The sequence below is a fragment of the Wasmannia auropunctata genome, unplaced genomic scaffold (genome assembly GCF_000956235.1).
Source record: "Wasmannia auropunctata unplaced genomic scaffold, wasmannia.A_1.0 LD336076.1, whole genome shotgun sequence".
In the NCBI taxonomy this organism is placed as follows: domain Eukaryota; kingdom Metazoa; phylum Arthropoda; class Insecta; order Hymenoptera; family Formicidae; genus Wasmannia; species Wasmannia auropunctata.
In genome coordinates this window covers 3859748-3882792 of record NW_012026814.1, presented here as the reverse complement: position 1 = coordinate 3882792, position 23045 = coordinate 3859748, and positions in this window count along the sequence as shown.

Genomic DNA, 23045 nt, shown 5'->3' with positions numbered 1-23045 from the left:
GATTATATTAATTATATATTATTTGTGAGATAGAAGATTGTTTATCTTTTTTTTTTTTAATTTTATATTAAATAAAATTGGGAAAATCCATGTGCTTTGAAAAAAGAATTAAAAAGTTTTAGATGAAAGAGCACAATTGAAGTCCACGACGGCGATTTTGCTTCAAATTTGTTAAAATTTTGTTTTGGCGCACATGGCAATCCTTTTGCATCGGTCTAATAGCGAATCGAGTCATTTAATTTACATAAGTATATTGGAGAGAATAATCTAACAAAGTGCGGACAAATATTTCGAGTGTCTGTACGTGCGCGAGAATACATATTACGTGTTACATAAATTATCAAATTATCAAGCTTTCTCGATATGATTCGATCGCAACTTTCTCTGCTTTACTTTTTATTTGTTGCAACAATATCATTAGATATCTGTGAAAAACAAATATTGATTTTGAATATCACGGATATTGGATACGTAAATTATCAGACATCGCTTTAAATACATTCTAAATATTTTTTTCATCTTAAGATATGAAAGGTTTCCATCGCAAAAATATCTAATTAATGACTTAATCTCGAATATTTAATGCTATGAATTATAGTGAATGAGATTATCTTTTTTTGTATCTTTCTTATAAGAATGTCTTTCACGGCGATTTGTACCGCGTCAGTGCTATTACTATACTTGAATCGTATTCAAGATATTTCATTAAACGTTCGATCGGACATTCCATTACTTGCAGTGAGGTATGTGTGCGCGCCAATGATAAAGTCGTTTCGATATGCAAAAAATGGTCATACGCTGATAATTTTTCTTAGGACGAACTCGTTCCTCGTAGATCCAATCGTATATATCGTATCGCACAGACGGCTGGCTGCGGCACCAAGCGGAGGCATACATACATTGAATGTGGCGTGTATCATCGCTAACAACCAACAGGTTAACCGCGCTAACAGCATCGATAGCACCGCAGAATGCCATAACTCATTCGCGCCGAGGCATGCCAAGGCTTGGGAAAACTGAATCTAATCTCTTGATTAAATTCATACTTCCGCGGTGAGATTTCGCATTATCGTACTTTGATAAACGTAGCCATCCATTTGTGAATTCTCCATAATATATTGATAATCCGTCATAGTTTAAGAACTGAGCTGAAACTGGCATAATTATAAAAAAGTTAATGCGACAAATGAAAATATCGTATCGGAGGCAAAACAGCAAAACGTAATATTTAATTACTTGTAATCTTTTTTTAATTTGACATTTGTTGTTAAAATAACAAATTAGAATACAGTAATAGGGATCGATTTTGGAGTATCTGTGCGACAAGTCATTATGGTTGTCATAAAATTACACACCATTATTGATCAACTGCGTTTCAGTGATTGCCTATCGAAGCATCCGTTTCGATAAATCGCGACGACCGGGTTTCGCCCGTGAAAACGTGTCATATCGTTCCCAGATACGCGATCTCTTGGCATATCGTGGCGTGTTGCGCGAGTTGCCTCGTGTACACGTGCATCATCGCTAACAGCCGACTGGTCTAACCGCGCTCTAACAGTGCCGATGGTGCATTGCACGGTGCACAGGACTATGCCATAACGCATCGCATGTAGAACTTGAGAGAATTCCGAGCCACGTGGACCATTACCGCGTTTGCCTTCGTCTCTCCCGAGCGCGCGTCTACATGCTCGCTGTACCGTATGCGCGTGTACACACCTGCCGATATGCGGCCTCGCTGCAAACGTTAACCCAACCGCGCTGCGCGTTCAAGCTCTTACGAACTCCATGACCTATCCGCAATGAGATGCGTGTCACGCGTGCCACCGGCGCGGCGCTCACGTTTACTGGTGCCGTATACTGGCGTCGAGAAATCGCAAACGATTTGACGGTCTTGTACGTCCCAAGAGTTTCACGCATACGTATGCGAATAATATACATATATGCACGTATGCGCATCATCGATGGGTATTTCCGATTTCGATAGAATGCTTGCAATTCGATATCTTTGATTACGACATATAATATAATAATTTAAAGTGCTTCTGCTGATACCTTGATAATCTCGGTTACTCATTTTAAGTAATAATCTAATGTAATTGCGGGAAATTTTGACATAAATAATGTAGTATAAAAACAACTCTAAAAATGTAGCGTCGTCGTTGATATTTGATGAAACCTCATCTAATTTTCGAAAATTAAGAGCATATAAATTTTATTTGAAGAAATATAAAAAAATGAGGGTACATATAATATTCTTAAACTGCATTAATGTTGTTATACGTGTCGTCTCTCGCTTTAATTATTTCGACGAAACTCAGTTTCAAGTACTCGTGTTCTCTGCTCAAGCTCTCTCGTTGGATGGAAATCAAATCCTTTTTACACGTCTGACGGATACGACCGCGAATGGGCCATTAAAATGTGCTACGGTGACGATGAACTCAACATTACTCTTCAGAATATCTACACACATACGTATGTATGTAAATGTATTTCGAAATGTGGAACAAGGTATCTAACGAGGTGTAAGAAGAGATTCTGGGCCTCGAGTAAAGTTCTCACGTCATTTCGCACCCTTCGTCTGGTACACCTGTATTTTCATTGATATCTCTTTCGACTCTCATCGCTGAATTTCGCGCGATTTATAACCCTGCGGCGAATTCCAAATCGCAATGATACGACGACAATTGGCAGACAGAGATGACGAAGAGACAGAACGAACTTTCCACTTCAGACATATAAGTTTTTATTTTAGTATTTTTCTCAATTTTTTTTACTTTGACTATTAACTTTTTATCTTTTATTCTAATATCAATATATTATTTTTATTATTACTTTTATTTTATTAATTATTCTATTAATCTTTTCACATTTCGTAAAAGATGATCGCGGTTCTAATGTTCTTTTTTTAAAAATACGACCTAGGATACAATGCATTGATGAAAAAAAGAAGAGCCTTCAGACAAAAATTTATTATACGCGGTTGTGACATTTATGTACAGTCCGGTGTATCTGTTCAGTAAATAAATGTGATGTAAGACAAAGTAAAATGATGCGGCGGAAGTGCTGCGAAAGGTACGTACATGAACATTCGCATAAATCGATCGTGCGTAACGAACGGGCTGATTCGACGGTTGCTCGCGCGATTCCGATCTTCATCTAATATCGGCGGTTTACGATGCACGACTTAACGACTCGTTGCAGTCGTTAATCCGACCACGGTGCGCCGGATACCGGCGCGCATAAACGACATTTCAAACGGATCCTTCGTAAGGCGCGGAATGAAAATGTCAAATGCAGCTACGTTACCGTTGACGCGAACGGGAAACAGGAGGCTGCATGCAAGAAAAGCAGCCGGGATGGGAGGGTTCGACTCGTAAACGCAATTTATACGCAGAGATTCGATATCTCGTGACTGTCACATATGTTCGTCCTTTTGTTTCTATTAGGTTGTTTGTCAAATCGTTCAGTGGAGACAGCGAATGGTTTTGCCAACTTCAGAACAGACTTCTTCGCGTAAAACTGAGCTAAATACGTAAACGTAGATATCAACTTTTTTGAGCTCACATTTTACCTCGAGAATCTTATATATTTAAATAATTAGCTATTATATATCCTGAAAAATATTATTAAAATTGTTATTGTATCTCTTGTTATCTGAATATTATCTTATTTTCCTGATATACTCTCAGTACATAGTCGGCATGCCATTGACAACTATATGTGAAGACATCGTGCCTCATGCATCTCCTTTACCTATTAGTATTAGATTCGTTTAAAAGCGCCAGACGCGAGTGCTTGTAAAAATAGGAGTCGTGGAGAGAATTCAAACGGTAGCCATTCAAACAGAATCGATACGTCGTGATTTTCCGTATCTGTGTAGTGCCTTTTCCCTAACTGGTATTGGACGATTTATCGGGGCGAATCGGGGAAAACAAATGCGACGGCTTGGAAAGTTGGACGCTATGTCTGGCGCATGTAAAAGTAAACGTATTACCATGCGTACACGTCGATGCGTGCCTTATCTTTTATCTCGAGAGCTTCGCTTCCGGCCCCGATAGAATATTCAACGAGGGCGACATCGTATATCGATGTATGCGCGCTGCAAACCAAATATTCCTTTCCGTCAATGTTCACGCGTGCGGCCAACGCGTGCGGCCATAATCGGATCAGTCGGACAGGAAACAGTGGAGTAGAGAGAAGGTTAAATCACGGAGGCGGCGGTGCGGTCAAGGCGTAAGGAATATTTGATTTACACCAGACACTCCGTTCTGAGGTGTCAGAGGATGCTGGGTCGCGCGTTTCGCTCCCGACGCAGAGGATACACGCGGAAGTCCCTCGGCCGCTGTATAATGCAGAACCGCGCGCATTAGCGCGATTAGATCGACATTCGAATCGACATTGTAACCTTTGCACCCTCTCTCTCTCTTGTTCATCTTACGTTTATTTTTTATAAGGCACAGCCCGGACTGCCATATGCCGTTCCGTTTGGCAGCGCGAGGGCTCTGTGACACGCGTGGCATAAGGGATAATGCACCGCCTTGTGTTTGCGCAGGGATGCTCCTACGGACGGGAATTATCGAATTTCAGAAACGCCCGCGTACGGTTCCCGTTATTATTTCAGTAAACATACGAAGCTCGGACCAGGTGAGCAATGGCAGGGCGGAACGATAGTCAAAACTAACAGGCGCCCTCGCCCTCTCGAGAAACGATAATGCCGCCTCCGTTGCTGCGAAATTTATCCATAAATATTGGCACAGAGTAATCGATGTGACGGTGCGAATATTCCATCGAGGAATGAGTGATACCGTGACAACCGGCATTATCGATACTGCAGTCCCTTTCCACTGCGCTCACATTTCTTGCCGCCGTTATTGATAATGAATATAAATGAGATTTTGTCTGTTCGGAAAATAAAATTTTCTTTGCCATGTACGAATTTAATGGCTTTTCACAATATCGAACGATTTAGATGTTGCTGAAACAACAACTTCAATGCTGAATATATAACGCCTTATGCTTAAACAATTTTAACGACGACAACTTGATCGACACTGAAGCGACATTTGCGTAGCTGAACGGCGAAAGCCAGCCATTGGACTCCGGTTGACGGTGTTTAAATAATTAAGGAGATGTGCGAGTTGGCCGATCAATGCTGAAGTTCGGGGAAAATTGACAATCCAAGTAGGATAAAAAGAGAGAGAGAGAGAGAGAGAAAGTGAGAGAAAGTTCGCTGGGAGAAGCGAAATACTCGAGGCCGGCGACAGGAGAAGAGGGTCGGAAAGAGGGGTTGAGAGACGCTGGCTGACAGGCTGAACTCAGTGACAGCCCGGCGAACGTATTAATAATAAATGCAAACGCCTAACATCAATTTCTGTCTGGCTGCCTCCGCCGCCGCCACCCTCGTAGCCAACTCGGAAGCCCGCCACCCCCCGCCCCTCTCGGGTGGAAGCGAGGCGAACTTAGCCACCCCTTTATTTAGTCGCCCGTTTGCTTACTTACACCGGACTCGCTCCGACGAACTTCCGCGCGCGTTTGTCAGGGAGCCGAGGTTGCCAAGACACGAAGAAAGAGCGCGAGACATTGAACAAACTACAAATTGATACAATCCCCCGTATCTCCCTCTGCAATTCTGGGCTGACTACTACGACATTGTATACAGCGGCGTCCGGGAAATTGGAGTGGAGTTAAATTATGGCTCGGTTGACAGTTCTCTCTCTTTCTCGCCGTCCGCGTCGATTGATTTTAATAGTTAAAATAATCTGGTTAAGCACTTTCCGGTATATAGCTCGTACGTGGAAGTTTTAGTTGTCTCTCTCTCTCTCTCTCTCTCTCTCTCTCTCTGCGTAAATTATGTAAAATATATATTCCTGATTTTATATGTATAATTTTGATTAAACTCAGTAAATTAAAAAAGTTAACTTTTTGTAAATTATTTTTTAATTACAAAATAATTTAATGTTACACGTTGCATTTTTTAAAATTATATATCGCACAAATACGAGTTTATTTTTATTTTTGTTTACAGAATAAGGTTATACAAACATTTTAATATTTGCTCGAAATCATGGTAAACTCGCGTTTAAATATTATTGCCTAGTTGTGATATATTCCCTCCTTGTGCTCAATGGAAAAAGGCTACTTTCCTAAAACAGAAAGGTTCTTGGCAAGTCATGCGACAGTTACGACGTATCTTTCGTTTTGCAACAGAAATCATATCACTTGGTGAGAATCGATCGCACAGTCAGCGGATATCTCGTGACAGTTACCGAATAGTAAAATACGCGGATGGAAGGGATACGAAATCGCGCCACACCTCGCCGTGGTTTCGAGAATGATAGAAGAAAAGAGTGACGGCGGTGGCTGTAATGTCAAAGAAGACATTGAAAGGATTTTCCTCGATAAATGGCTCTCGAGAACCCAAACGGAAGTGCAGAAGAGAATGCGCTGAGAAAGACGAGTGCACTCGCTGGAGTGTAGAATGGCCGTTTTATCGGCACGAGATGCACTTCCTTTGGGACACCCTTTTTGCAGGACGAGCTTAACAGCACCGATGTAGCGCGCACCTTGGACCGTCGCACTGTTCCGATAAGGACTGAGATTGTCGCAGGAAACCGATTCTTTATCTGGTCTCGGGGAATGGAACAGGGGGGGGGAGGGAATAGCGAAGCCCATGAGAGCAAAGGAGACGAGGCGCAACGCGTGTTCCATCGATTAAACAAGAGGAAGGACAAAGAGAAAGAAAGAGGCAACCTCACGAAGAACTTTTCGAATACACGTACCACCGCCGCGATCTCATCTCCCTAAGTAAGATCGCCATCCTCCACTTAGCGGAGGATTTATACGAGCCAAGTTGAAATCGAATCCTGAACGGGTAGAACTTTAAATTCCTGCCCCGTAAGTATAAACGCACCGCGCGCCGCGCGCGCGCTCCGTGCCATTGATTTTGCTGCGAGGCTATACGCCTTGCAGCACGCGAGCCACGTGAGATCGACGACGGCGATCGCCGAAGATAGGAGCGTCCGTGATCCAATAAGGAAGGAAATTAAATCAACTGAAATTTTTCACGCGCGCGCGGATATTTAGGTGCGAGCAGCACGGGTTTGCGCGAAGGCTGACGTAGCGGGAAGGGACGATAATGTCATAGAAAGACTAAACGAGACTGATATTTATGGTAATTCGGTATCTGGCAATAACCGGTTGCATGGAATATCAATTTTGATCAACCGGTTCAACCTACGCGATATGTCACTCGTCTATTTCGAGAAGGCTGCCAAGTAAAAGCGACGCGTTCCACGAATATTTTAGAATAAATGATAATTTATAATAAATTAATTTAATTACGCTATCTAAATTTTTCCGATGGAAATAAATCTTGATCTCTTACGTCAGAATATTTTAATTAAAATTTTCCGTTGATAATAAATCTCGATTTTTTTAGAATACCTTAAAATAAATAATAATTTATATGTTAAATTAATTAATTAAATAAATTTGAAAATTTGAATTTTAATTCTATTATATTGTCTAAATTTTTCCATTGGAAATAGATTTTTCTCCAGAATATTTTAAAATAAATAATGCATAATGAATTAATTTAATTACGTTGGCTGAATTTTTCTGATGAAAATAGATCTTGATTTCTTTTCAAATTCTTATATATTTATATTTTAGTAACATTGCCACATCGGGATATCACCAAGCCGAAACGAACTATAATAATTGTAAGCCATATTAATTCGTTTTCAAACAGGTATTAGAAAAGATATCATATTACAGCTTTATAGATATCATCTTTTTCAATTGCCCTGCAATTCTGTTCATTTCGTGGAACACACTATCAAGCCAATCGTCATATAAATTATCATCGTACATATCATTGCAGCTAACACTTTGTCAAACACCTTAAGCGTCGATAAACGCGTAGATCTCCGCGTTTTATCTACACGCTAGAATTTTACAAGCATGTGAGAATGATGAAGGACATTGAAGGCGATGCAATAAGTTCTTCACCATATTCTTAGCCGTTCATGCCCTCGCACGTTTATGCGAATGCTGTCTTTTGACGCGCTGGTATCCCCCGTCGGGCAATAATGCCTCTATTTTTCCTCCTGCGCACGCCGAGCCTGATTTTCTAATGACTTATAGAGGCACCGTGGCCATCGGCACGTGCATTTTGATCGTGCCTTCCGATATCTACGACCCGCATTAAAGCGAGACCGCCGTGCACCTCTCGCGGCGCCGCGCCGCAGCCAGATATGCGCATGTACTCTCTTGCCAAGGTAGGTGCTAACGATCGCGAGATATGATTTGCGCTCGATTTGCCGTTGTCGTAAAAACTGTCGTTGTGTATAAGCTATCCTGAAACTGCCAGATACACTGCAGACAGATATTAGCTGAATTAAAAAAATATATATTTAATTTCGTATCGAAACATTTTCTTGTTGCAAAGGCACATCTGTTTTTTTTTCCATAAGTTTAATAAGTAACAAGGTATTATCCTTTAATGAATTTTCCATTGCACATTTAACGAATTTATTGCCTTCTTGTAACTGTTGTACTAAAAATTTGAAATTAAAAGATCGTGATAACAGAAGATATAAAGTTTGCTATATATAGAACGGATATGATTTAAGGATGTTATAATTGAAATACATATCGATTCTGGTTCTCGTCGCTGTTGTTGCTGTATTCCCCATCACCATTAAACCTATGCATCGTAATGCATCGAACCCTCGTAATATTCGAATACGAACCGATGGATAGTGTGCAGGGAGAGATAAAGACAGAGAGAAAGACAGAGAGAGAGAGAATGCGGTGGAAATCGTTCGCGGAAATGTCTGCGGGGAAATCTATTGTTAATGGGAACCCGACCAGGTATAGGAGGTGGGCGGATGAGCATGGTAGTAAATCGGTATCGTCGTAGGAAGATAGTATAATAATAGTGTCGTATAACGCGGGGCGATAAAGCCGTAATAGGCAAATTAGCGAAGCTTTTTGTACGACGCCAGTAAATGTCGGCTCTGCGTGTTTATCGATGAAGCCTGCGGTAAAGAGAGATCTCTGACAGCAGGTGGTCAGCTGACATAGCTATTTCGCGTAGATTATATTTCAACAATCAAGAATCGAATTTACGTGACAGCAAATCTGCTTAAGATACATAAATGTAAGAGCATATCTCTGCGTCTATAGGATGTAATTATTCTGTTTACTCGATTTAACGTTTAATCGCACTTTACACCTTTATATTGGACAGTTCACGTTATTTAATTAGTTATTTACACTACTATACATCGAAACGAAAATAATTCAAAATTGATTTTATTTATTAACTTTTTAAATAAATATTACAGATATACAATAATATTCAAAGAATTAATTTTCCGTGAGAGTAAATTATATTTTTTATATATGGTGAATAATTGGTTATTAATATTTTAGACTGCTATGCTATTTGAAACCGAATGAACGTAACATAATAATCTAGCATCGAAATATCACTTATTTTGTGCGCATTCCGGAAATGTTATCAATTTCGCCGTAATTGCGTGTCTGGATTTACTTACATGCGTTTTACGTAACCGCTAATTTAGTGAATAAAAATGAAATTTACGGTTACCATTTTGGGTGATAACAATACGTAAAATTTATATCTACAGTAACACGAAGAAGATACCCCAGATATAGCTGTATCGTTCATATAATATCCGTTGCGATTATATCTACGTGATTTATAACACCGCAGGAGGCAATTGGCAATCGTTGAGGAAGTCGAGTGCGCAATTAAAATTCGTGACACGATGAGAAGTAATTAGAATTTCGGAATGAATTATCCACTTACCAGTGCAGTAATCTCAAGGCCCGTATTTTAAGTGTGAACGCTATAGTGTACTTTACATCTTTATTTAAATTAGATTTATTGTCGTGATAATATAATAACTGTGTGTGTATGTGTGTGCGCGCGCGCGCGCGCATTGCATTAATAAAAAAAAAAAAGCGCAAGATCAATGCAGCTGGTAGCTCGAAAAGATCCGTAAAGATCACACACTTGCAACACTGATCCGCATAATATTCGCATTGAATTTCGGTGCGTTGATGCGAGTGCTCGCCGGGATTCGTCGTAGCGGGAAGACCCGAAAGGAGAGCGGAGAGCGCATAACCCAAGCGAGAGACAACCGGGAGGGCGACATAACTGGTTATGTATATGAAACGCTAAGTCGTGTGAGTAACATATGTCACGTATTAACAGGTTGTCCCATTAAACGTTCCGGCAGCGCGCACGGCTGGCCCTTTTCAACCCCGAAGAAACGCCCGCGTTCTCCGCTTTATCTCGCGTATTTGAATAAACTCGAAAAATAAAGGTCACCGGCGCGTTCAATTATAATTGAGCGGTTGTCAACGCGGCGATAACGTCGACACCCCGTTTCCCGCGCGTCAACACGTGTGATTCTCGTTCAACAAGGGCTCCCTTCCTGCGTCGCGGGGCCCGAAAAAAAAAAAAAGGAAATGGTCGTAACTTTCTTTCTCTCTCTCTTTCTTTCTCCCGGTACCAACTGGTACCGCGGAAGTGTTACTTTTTTCTTTCTCTTAATCGCGACAGTGTGGGTAACGCGAAAACAAGTCGGCGTCGCGTGATCTAACGCGGGAAGGAAGCGTATCGCGTCAGACAGGAAAAGGGGAAGAGGAGAGAGAAAAAAAAATGCGTAATTAATCCGGCCGGACATCGGTATGCCCGCCGTGTCGGTAAACCCGTGCGTGCATGCGTTCGTGCGTGCTTATTTCTTATGAGTAATTATCCCCACGGGTCCGCTCGTCGTTAGGCGACTCGAGAAGATCGAAGATAAATATATTAAACGGTGAGAAGATATAGCCCCGGCCTTCTTATACAACGGCCTGGTTGGCTGGCGCGAGGCTGGCCGATTATTGAATGGATAAATTTCGAGGAAAAACGAAGCCGTCGAGACTCGCCCCTCGGATTGAATTCCGTTTCGCCGGGTCCGGGTGTCGGAAGGGTCGTTCGTTCGTGAAGCCTCCTGTATTCACGCGGGATCGGTATATCGGCCGATATAAGGAGAGTCTAAGCGCTGCGCGCGGGGCACGGTGCGGCTATCTTCGAGGTATCTTAAGACCCGAGTACCAAAACGTGTTCCTATCCGAATAAAGGCCGCGAAGCGAACGGGCGCGGCGATATGATAAAAATAACGAATGTTATTGCTAACTGCTAACGAGTCAAAGCACCTCGGCGTGGGTATGGCGCTCGATAAAAAACCTGCTGGCCCACGGAATTCATTTATTATTCGCCCTGAGCATCCCTTTTCTCTCTCTCTCTCTCTCTCTCTCTCTCTCTCTCTCTCCCTCTCTCTTTTCGTCTCCCACTGTGGCAACGGCCGTGCCGCCATTATCGCAAATTTCCGTTTCGGTGATGCCACTTGTCAATTACCGCCTCGTGTTGCCTTTTCGCCGCGCGTTCGCGACGTTTATCTGGCCCGGTTCGCTCTCTGGGATTTATCGCGCATGCGAATTCCGCCGAGCGGCCGATTTATCGAATTATACCGATCGCCGGCGCCCTTATCGGCGCCCATGATATCGGCCATGTCGCGAATAAGCGATGCCTCGGCGGACGAGCGAGGCGAGCATCGTTTAAATGCTTTCGTGGCGTTTCGTGCGGGCCGGGCAAAAAATTAAGCGGCAGCGATAATCGTCTGCACGCTGGTCCCCGTCGCATCGATGCGATTACAACCCAACGCGAACGTTTCGAGGCGTTTTTCGAGATCATCCATCGATCCATCTAGCTCGAGGGAAGACGCACCCTCGGTTATTAGCGATCCATCCCGTTGCTATTGTCACACTTACTGTAACTGTCTGACACAACGTTCCCTGCCAACCGACCTTTCCCCCTTTCCATCGAATAAATATTTACCGTTGAGTCGATTTCCGTGGCCGACATGTAAGTGTCGGTGTCAATTATCGCCTCGTTGATACGCGCGCGCCCACGTCGAGTTGCGCGGCACGTGCTCCCCTAGGAATAACGCACAGGTGTTGCCTCGCGCATCGTACGATGGTCGTGGCCTCGGCTCGTTCTCTGAATTTGGGAATAATAAGCGCCGTGCCTGCGTTGCGCGGAAGAACAGGTTTACGGTGGGATTGCAATGCAAACAGTCACCAGAATGTGCACACCCGCGTGTTATACATGCCTTTGCGTCTCTGCATGCGCCGACAATCTTCTGTCCTTCTCCCCCCCCCCCTCCCTCTCTCTCTCTCTCTCTCTCTCTCTCTCTCTCTCTGTGCCTCCTCTTTTACTCGCCGGGGCTGCTATTTCTCCGGTACGCGTTCCGCAATGTAACGCGCAAACCGTGCAGTCAGTTAGGTACGCACGTCGCCTCTACTGCATATACATACAATGTTCCTCGTCGCCGACTTCTCTCTATCTCGCTATTACGGGCGTTGGCCGCACAACCTCGTCACTGGCCGTTAATTAAACCTCACGGGCTACTAATTAAACGCATCTATTAATATCATTGTAACTAGTAGCTAGCTGGAATTCTTAATGCACGTGGTAAAGAGGAGGATACAACTGGAGCATACGGGCTAGGTTATTATATAAATTGAAATAATCTTTGTCAGATAATGTTAAATATTTATTAAAAATTAATTTCGTATTTTAATATTATGTACGTAAACATAACCGCTTTGTTATTCACAATGTTATGCACAACAAATTATTTTCTTTTTTGTGAATTTTTTTAACTTTTTTAATAATACAATTTACTGAGTCTGCAGGATTTTCCTTGGCGCATGTAGTTTTACTAAAATATTTGCAGTAAATCGTGATATTATACGTAACTCTCTACCAACGGTCCAAAATCAGAGATGCAAAGCTCGAAAAGTTGAACTTATTGCAGAAAACTTCACTTGGACTTTACGACAGAGGATATAAACCTCGGGATTTCTCTTTCCAAAGTCGTAGTTTTGGTGACTGTAAAGTATTATCCCGCTTTTCTTTTTTTTTTAAGTTACTCAGGCGTACCATGCTACACGGCAAGTTGCTACGTAACTCAAACTTAGAATTACCCGCTTTCTCGAAGGAATCTCTAAATCAATGCAGAAGAAACTTCGAAATACGTAGACACGTAGCGCGTTGAACGCATTGTAAAAACGTAGAAACGCTTCGATATGAAAGATCTATACATACGTAAACTCGAGAAGAAACCGATGAAAAATTTCAATCGAGATACCGTGTTCGCCAAGAGAAGAAGATCGAATCACGGATCTCCAACTGGAAAAAATTGTAACGCCTCATACATAAATAAATATATCGGGCGAGGCAAATAATATCATCCAATTACACCACGGGCTCGTATCGGTCATCTATCTCGAGCCCATCGACTCCCACACACAGAAGCGACGGACAGACGGAACGTACCACGCGGTCGCGCAGGTGGGCTAGGAGCAATCCCCGGCTCATTGGCTTCTCGAATCCCGCATCGGGAATGAACTCATGAAAATGATTGCCAATCCCAGACGGTGGCGGGTAGGCATTAGTAACCGATAGATCGAGCGTACGGCGGGGGTAGGGGGAAAAGGCATCGAGGTTAAATTACCTCTCGGAGGTAGCAAGGACAAGGGGCCGACGCGAGGCGGTGTGGCCGGCGACCGAAAGGGTGGAGGAGAGGTGTGCCGAAGTAGCGAGTAGGTATTAGCGGAGATTAATCGAACGACGGATCCGTGCTCCACGTCCACACACAGATGCACGAAAGCCACAGTGGAATGGCTCCTGCTGCTCCTGCTGCTGCTGCCGCTGCTGCCGTCGCCGTCGCGCCGGTGGAACGAAAGGAGAGCAGAAGGAAGAGAGGGACGACATGGCGAATGCGCTACGCGCGTGATTAGTTACACACTTAGTTACTTACCGAGGTACCAAAGTGGAAGACGCCATTAGTTTCAGGTTTCAGGTGGAAACAGTCAGGAAGAAGATGTCGCCGGGGGACCACTAGCTTCTGTCTACTCCACGACTTATATACTCTTTCTCCTACGAGTTCCCTCTCCTGCGAGGGCATAAACGCTTCTCTGGGTCTGAGAAATATCCTTGCTCTAAACGAAATTAGCGATTACGCCAACGGCGACCGTCTCGTCGCGTTAAAATATTACGAACGATAAAGCCGCTGATGGCAAAGTGATCGATTTGAATAATAATTTTATAATTGTACTCTCTCTTTCATACAACATAAAAGCATTTGATGGTACTGCAGATTTAATGCAGTTACATAATTACCATTAGCATTATCATAAGTAATGCTCTCTGAGAGAGGGAATAATGTTTTTAAAATATTAAATTCCTCAGACTGCGAATTAAAGGCAGTCCTCTCGCTTGAAAGAAACATAATAAAAAATTTTACAGCGGGATTTAAGATTCAGTGAATCTGCAGCTTGTTGTGCCTTCTTTTTTCTTGTTTTAACTGCGTTCGCGACCACTGGTCAATTACCCAAAACGTTTTACCTCCTTCGGATTAAGCCTATTCGAAGTAATCCTCGGTCGTCTCGCTAATCTCCACATTCCCTTTTTTATACAGCATCGACCAGTTTACAGGATTAGCCATCTTATTGCGCGAAACGACATCGTTAAAGTCGATGACTACGTGATTTTATATCGGTTGGACGATTTCGCGTGCATACTTATCGGCTACGAAATTATCGCGAGACGAATTTACGGCTCACCTATACGAAAGCGTCTGTTAAATTCGAATAAGGAACGTATTCGCGGCGACGAATAAAAATGAAACGGTAATCGTCATGTGAAGTAATAACGAAGTATCCAACTTCATCGCGACGACTCGTAAGGTTACGCCGCGGCTGTAGAAACGATCAATCACAACTACAAGACAGTCCAATTTATTGGTAGACGTTATCTACTTTCGCAGGACAACGAACGCGCGAACCTGTCAAGAGATATCCTTAGGAATACACTAGCGTTTAGTCAGCTATTTAAGACTTACGTTGCGGCAATTTTCTTACTTGCAGCTGATATCTCACGTTTTCTTCACGGGCCAGAGAGCGACATCTCGCTCGTGTCCCCGTCGTTTTCCTTTCTTCTTTGACAATCTACTTTTTGCGCGGCGCCTAAACGAGACGGCGCGGTGGTGTGAAAGGTAACGAGTTTCGCTTCTTGCCGCGAGAAAAATGCCCCCGCTCATAAAACTCGCCTCTATTTTCTCTGTTTGCCCTCCTACCTTGTCCCTCTCTACCCCCTGCGAGAGCGAGAGTACACTGTGCTCCTTCACTCGCAAAGCCGAGGTGACATTTTACCGGCAGCGAATGAATGTTACGGAAGGCCATTTAAATGTTCTCGCAACCGAAGGTATACGCGCTTTTTGCGAATTCCGGCGGGATATTCCCAATCATTTTCCCCACGTCGGTACTAGTTTACGTTATATACACAATTTATTGATATTGATTCAAGTGGTCGCGATACTAATAATTTCGTACTTTGACGTCGCACGATGTGTGCTGCGAAGAAAGAACTCGACGACAACGAACAATGTTCACGGTACGGCATACTCAATTTATGACGCACGGTCAATTTCGTACCTTCAGCACTGCTTAAAATCAATTTCTCGTTCTCACAGATGAAATTTTAATTTTATTAGCCTGGCATAAATTCGATCCTCGATGATACCGAAAATGCTCTCTGTACTCTTTTGCGCGAGGAGTTACGGGCAGGCCGGGCGTACGTGCGTAGCGCAGTGCCGTGGCAGAAGGTAACGATTCATAGTGTTTTAATGTCAAACGCGCGCGGAGAGAGATAACGCGGACGAGGAGTCACGATCGGAAGAAGACGGGAGATTGCGTAAGGGGAACGGTTGCGAGTGCAGGAGCGGGCGAGCGTGTGCGAGCCACGGGATGGTACAACCGTGGATTCCATGCATTTAAAATGTTTCATTAGAAACCGTCTAATAAATATTGACCCCCTTTTTAACTCGGTTTTCAAAGGGCCATTCGGCCGAGCCGGACAAAGGGGGCGGGGGAAACCCGGACGTGCGTCTGATGGAGAGAACTTGTCCGGGGCCAGCGTGCTGTTGCAGCAGCGCTGACGGTACCTGCGCGCGAAACAAGATCTGATTTATATAGACACCGTCGAAAATTGGTTTCATCCCCGGACCATCTCCTGGGTGGCATTCGGGTGGCCCCAGCGACGACGCGCGCTCGTTCGGGGTATCCATAAATACTTCCATGCTCTCCATCCCCTTCGGTACGGTTGTTGTTTCGCGACGTAAAAGCGATGCGGCAACGGAAATCGATTAGCCTGGTTTATGCTTGCAAAGTAACTGCTGAAACGCGATAAAGTAGCGTGAGTTCTAGCGAATGTAAATAAGGTAAGGGAATAAATAAGCATGGGGAATAAGGACCGCGGTCAGAATAGCGCGAATCCGATTGGAGATATCGCTGCGTATATATACAATTGACAGCGATGCGAGAATCAGATATGCGTCCGAATGTGATGCAAATCAAACGATCGTGTACGTTTAATAGCCGCGGGCAAATATTACTTGAAAATGCGGTATTGATTTCAATTTCAATTTTAAAAATTCTTCAAATTAAAATAATAACAGATTTTGATGCAGTAAGTTAATTTAAGAAATATGTCAGAGATTACTGCAAAATGAAATTTATTTGTTTCTTATATATAAATTTGTAAGCGTGCTGAAGAAATATTTGTGGTTACTGCACGCTGAAAATAAGAGAAAACTTTAAAAAATATGATGATCCGGCCTTTTATGAAATAAATAAAAATCCAGAATTTCGTTACGATGCTGAGAAGAAAAACAAATCATTTCTTACGTATGCAGGAACTTACTCTAGAATAATAATAAAAGGGCTAAAGAAGAGTGAGTAATAAGCGAGCGCTTTAAATTTTCGAGAGGAAGTGCATTTCGCGTGATGCACCTGGTAGTAAAATCCGAATGCGTCTGACGCGTGTAATAAATTCCGAAATGCCGACTCCTTTGGTTACATCAGGCGCACTTCCTTATCCGGTCTCTCTATCTCGGCGCTGCCTCGTCGCTATTTCCGTAGTCAATCGTTAAGTTGCACGCGTTTATTGAGCTGTTCTAGGCGGAATACAACCCCCGTATGTACGCCCGATCGATCGAGCCGAGCTATCTATCTCGAGAAATTAACCTCCTCTCTCTCCTTCACGCCGCGCGACGGAATATTAAGTGCCATATTCATGGTCGCTCGAGGAAATGCGTTATGCTGTTGAAACAATATGAGAAGCGGATATCTGAAGGTAATGCTTTTGCGTCGAGCATTATGCACGATGATGTGCAAATAAATGCAATTGTTGTTGAAAGCGAAACGCGAATTAGAGAAGCGTAAATTATTGTAGTCTCTAATTATGTAATATGCAACCATATAACTGAATTGAGATGACAATGTTATTTACTCAATTTTTTTAAATTGGATCCCGAAGAAGTGCCAAACAAGAATATCTGCAGGGAATTGAAGGAAGGCTCGCGCAGGAAGACTATTCCAAATTTGTGTAGTGAAGTTTATTTGACACGTAATGTACGTCTCAGAAATGTGTCCGAGAAAGTGTTACAAATGAATCCGTAATACGCCCGGCGTCTGAGTAGGTTGCAAATGTTGGCAGAGAACGTACATCGAATTTCGACGCGTGCCAAATCCTAATCCCACGAATTTCCCAACGGGACGCTGCTGCGAATACGTGCGACAATCATTCTATACGCGACAGTCGAATTCCACATTAGTGCAACGTGAGAAGAAAGTGTGAAAAAGTTTCAACGGAAATATGAAAATGGTACAACAAAACATTTACGATGCTTCGATTTCGCGGTACGAATTTAATCTGTTTAAGGTAACGACCGATTCGAAAAGAAGGACGACGCTGCCGCAGTCGCATAAAATCTGTTGTAAAATTCTTCTTTTTTTTTATTCTTCGAGAGAGATTCGCGTCTTCTCGTATCGCGAAATATCATCACGCGCTCATACACAAAGCACACAGGCTCGACGAAACGCGAAGGAAGCACCTTATACATGGCGGGGCCAATAATTCTCGAGGAAGGAATATGATCGAAGCAGATGCGTCTGCAGGCGGTTATATGCACACACTCGCGCGCATATCTCTCTTTCTCTCTCTCGATCCCCCCGTACGTGTGTCCCCCGTGTGCTCGTGTCGGTGACGCTTAGTCGTAAACGCGAGGGTATTACAGGGTCTCGAAGATGGTAGATGGTCGTAGCCAAGGGAAGGACGGAAAGAGATGTAGCGTGCGGGCCCGGGGGCCTTAAAGCGGGGGCCGGTTTGCGTGGGCCGTACGGCACCTCCGTTCGCCATACCTGGCCCACCTGGATCCCCCCTTGTTCCTACGGTCACCCTCATCTCCGCGTCACTATTCTTTTTTTCTCTTTCTTTCCCACCATTCGCTCCCATCTTCTCAAAGGAGCTCTCCTTTCTCGATCTCACTCTCGACGTATGAATGTACACACGCGTTTTGCTCTCTTTTCATTCCACGCATCGATATCTGGTCTTGCAGAGGTCCTCCTGTTTCCCTTTCTCTCAGACTTCGTCATTCACCCCGAAATCTCTCGATTTCCTTTCTGTACATCCTGCATGCATGCCCTTCACACAAATACGCTATTTACCATCGTGAACGTATTCCCGATATATTTCAATCCGCTCCGTGATGCTGTACGTAATGCGACAACACTCGCTTATTCGCTTGTGTGTCTGTGTACACCCGACGAGCTTGCCCTCCCCTCCCCTTCCAGCAGACCGGGACGAGAAAGTGCCTTCCAATTTTATTACCCACCGAGGTACGATCTCGATAATGAAATACTTCGGGGAGTATTTCGGCCCCCGAGTGAACTCCATTCGACTATAATCGAGATAAGAATGAAGCGCATACCCCGAGCCCGCACTGCAGTCGCGCGGGTCCTGTCGATGATCGAGGAACGTGGGCGAAGCCCTCCGGGCGTGGAAGGTGTCGGCGACTTTTTCGTGACCAACTTTTATGGATTTTTTGGAGAGAGAGAAGCGTTCTCATATTATCTTTAAAGTCTATGAGATAGCTCTCGAAACGGAGTTCCCTAGATGATGGAATTTTATAGGGATTAAAAAACCGGAATGTGAAAAATTCGAAGGACTGCGTTTAAAGATAGGAGCTTCACACAGCACTTAGAAAATATGCTGGAATTTGAAGACTTTTTGAAATTGATCTGTCACTGAACATATAGTCAAATTAAATTTTTTATGAATTCCATTTTGAAAATGATATTATCAGTATTATGTATAATATATTACGATGAAAAAGAATATACATATATAAACACATTTTTTATTTATCTTCATTGACATAAATTTTTCACAAATTTAATACTCACTACATAAGAGTTGATTTATAACATTTTAAACACATCTGATATTTTAAAATCTTGTCCACTACGTACTGAATAGCATTCTACATGACATGTTTTAAAAAGTTTGATAAATGTTCTTTAATTAAGCACAAATACCTCGCAAAAATATAAATATATTTCATGCTCATTTGGATTTCAAACAATGTCGTTAGTTGCGATTTCCGGATATGACTGGTGTTATTTTTCAATGCTAATTGTTAAAAGCTCGTCGGAACTCGTTAATTATTCCACGTCGCTTCGGGGCCGCCTTGTTAGAACGTTGCGTCCGCGAAAACTCATTATAGTTCCCCAGTTTTGAGAAGTACGTCCGTGATAATGATAAAAAAACAGCCGTGCAGGCACGATGTGCGAGAGTATTGGCGGTAACAAGAAAGCCAGGGCACGAAATTCGTTAACGTTGTTGTCGCTGTCGATTTCAACCGATGTTTCGGACCGTATCGTCATCGAAACTGTCGCGCGCCGGCTTACTTCTGTTTCGTCCGCAAGCTTAGGCACAAGAGCGGCGATGTCCGATGCGCGGCTGATTTCTCTGGAGATTATCCAATCAAACTTGGTAATTACATTTCCATGATAGATTTTGCAAATTCTCCCACGCCGTTCGCCGTAGCCTCGCCCGCAAATTCGTGGTTTGCCGGATTCGCGGTGTGTTTCGTTTGTCCTATCTGTACCTGTTTTATTAGTTTCCCCACGATCCTACCGGATAGCCCGTCTAACCCGGAAACAAATACGACCGTGGCAAATTAGTTTTGGCGGCGAAGTTTCGGTTTAAACATTTTATTACCCGCGGGTTGATATATAACGTCTGATAGCGGCAATCAAAACGCGAAATATCACGGTGAGGATCAATACTTGGAACGTATGATAATCAAATGTTGGCAGAAATACATGAAACGAGCAGAAAACGGTACAAAATATTTTTGTCATCATTTATTTATGATAGGATAAAAGTAGTAAAATTTTCATGGAAATAATTCAACCATATCATAAGAGTATAATATATAATTTTTTAATTTTCATCGCGCTCTCCTCCTCTTGAAATAAATTGTATTATTTATGTATCAAAATCATCGTTAAGATATATATATACGTAAGTACTTTCCTTCACAGTATAATGTATGCTAATTCAACGTCATCATACGTGTATAACGATGCAACTGCATGTATGCCAGCTTCAAAGTAGTTGTTTCAAAGTAGCTACGGGCCCTTTTAAACCTACATTATTATTCGATTAGAAACATCCGGGCGCGTAAGGATCTATTTTTTTTATCTCGTCGCGGACGCAGAAAAGTCGTGATAACGCTCCAGATTCTCACGAAATTACGCAAACTCTGCCGTATCGTAAAAATCATACGTTGCTTGTTGATACCTGTCGCATCGATTAAACAACATTGTTGTCGCGGACAAACTTGGTCGAATGTCAGTATTAACTAGCGAGCCCTTTAAAGACACCTCAGAGACGCGATTACGTCAAGTATGGGGCTTCATTGAAAATAACCAGGTCACACAAATTGGCGAAGCCTCCCGCCCTCCGTCGCCGCTGTCGCCGTCGCCGCCGCCGCGCTGCACTCTCGCCGGTCCCCGCACCAAGGTGGCATCTCGCGGAGACGACGGCCAAATTATTGATCGTCGCCGGACGGGTTAATTCCTTCAAACGGGACAAATCGAGCGGACAAAACATTCCAATCCGTACGACGCCGGTCGGACATCTATTGGTACGGCCGTAAGAACGGGAACGCACCTACCGTCGTGCGTCGCCGCGGACTACAGTTGTCCGGCCGCGCGCGTTAACCGTATTCCGGTCTCCTGAGCGGGCCTCGTTACACGGTGTAAAGATCTCGCCATATTTGATGTCATAATTATAATATTTACGAGCTGACACTCGCTACGTTTAAATCGTTTATACGTGATGGACGACAAGAGCCCGCTAGGACCTGGATCCCGCGCTTCCCCGGGCCGCGCGCGATTGCCCCTGCCATCCCTTCACCTCCTCCCCACCCTCCGAGAGTCTCTCCGGGGCCCGCTAGCGCGCAATTTCAGGGCACGTTAGGGTTCGTCGAACCCGCGCAATTCCAAGGAGCCCTTCTTTTCGGAGCGATACCGGGCGAGTCATCAAGTGTCATTATGACGGAATAACAGTTTATCCATACCGTGGATATCAAACGCTCGTTTAAGCGGTTATTTTAAAAACATGCGATTATTTCGGCCGGGTTCTATGAAAAGAGCGAGTTGCCATTTATCGACAGATAAAAATGTTTACTTTCTCTGTTCGCGAAATATCGAAAGGCTAACTTATACGCTAAGTCAAAAATAATATTTTCAAATAATTACTTCAGTATTTTAATAAATTATCTTATATTTTCACTGATCTTTGTGGAACTTAGAAGCGAAAAAATAAGAAAATCTTGTGCAGTCTTTTCTCGAGACATCTTTGATCGAGTATAAAATCTTCCTGTTTTCCTGCAAATTCTCGTCTATATTCTATTGTCACGAAAAACACGATACCATCGCGGAATTATTCGCCTATCCGAAATGAGACGTCGCGTCGCTACGATTCGTATGTATGAATGCTTGGCGAGGTTCCGTGGCGAGCGAATATATACGCGAGGGTGTACTCGCGCTCGCAGCGCGAAATGATAGGATGCTCGTCGAAAGAGCGAGCCAGAGCCACACGAGGGCTCCTCCGCCGGTTATCTCGGAATAACTATGGAAATCACTACGAGGCTCGGTTCTCACACCATCGCGCTGTTGCTTCCTCCGTCGGCCGTTTCGTTTCCACTCGCGCCTCCGATACCGCACCATACGGTCCCTCGGTGCCGCCGAGAGTATCCTCTTCTTTCACCTATCTCGTCTCTCGTTCTTTCGTGTGCTTCCATACGGCCGAAGGTGGAGCGCCGCGCATGCACGGGCGGACACGTGAGAAAGCGAACGATCCAGCGGGCTTTCGTACAGTTTCGTTCCCTCGGCGAGCCGCGGGGCCGTTGCGTTCTTCATTCCCCGTTCGCCGTCTCGACTTTTCTCACCATGAAATTATCACTTCCTCGTCCTGTCGACGGCACGTTCGCGAATATTTCGCATAAACGCGCGGATCGCGCGACGCGAGATAATCTTTGCGCAAGTTGTCTCTTGTCAAGTGTATAAAATAGTAACAACAGATAATAATTATCGTAAATATAATTGTGATTACAAATTTAATATACCGAATAAGCTCTAAATAACAATCTTACTGGACCTGTTAAAATAATAAATTTCCGTTTTGACAGAGATAATTATTATCTCGCGATATATTAATAACGCTCCATTTGTCGTAATTCAGGTTGCACTACGAAAATTTATTTAATATCTCAACTAATAATAAATTTTGCAGTAAAATAAGTTATTTTGAAATTAATGGCGACTTTTTCACGGGATTATCTAATCGCCAGAACATTTTAAACAATTAGTTGCATATCACTTGTATCATACCGGAATGTTGACCTACAATAACGCGGTGAACGTATACAATTTTTAAATGTTAGTTCAAAAAGTTTAAACAAAGTTTAAAGAGAAGTTACTCTAATTGTCGTCATTGCGAAATGTGAAATCAGATTACCTTGTGCCGCCGTTCGTGTAGCTCGCGTTCG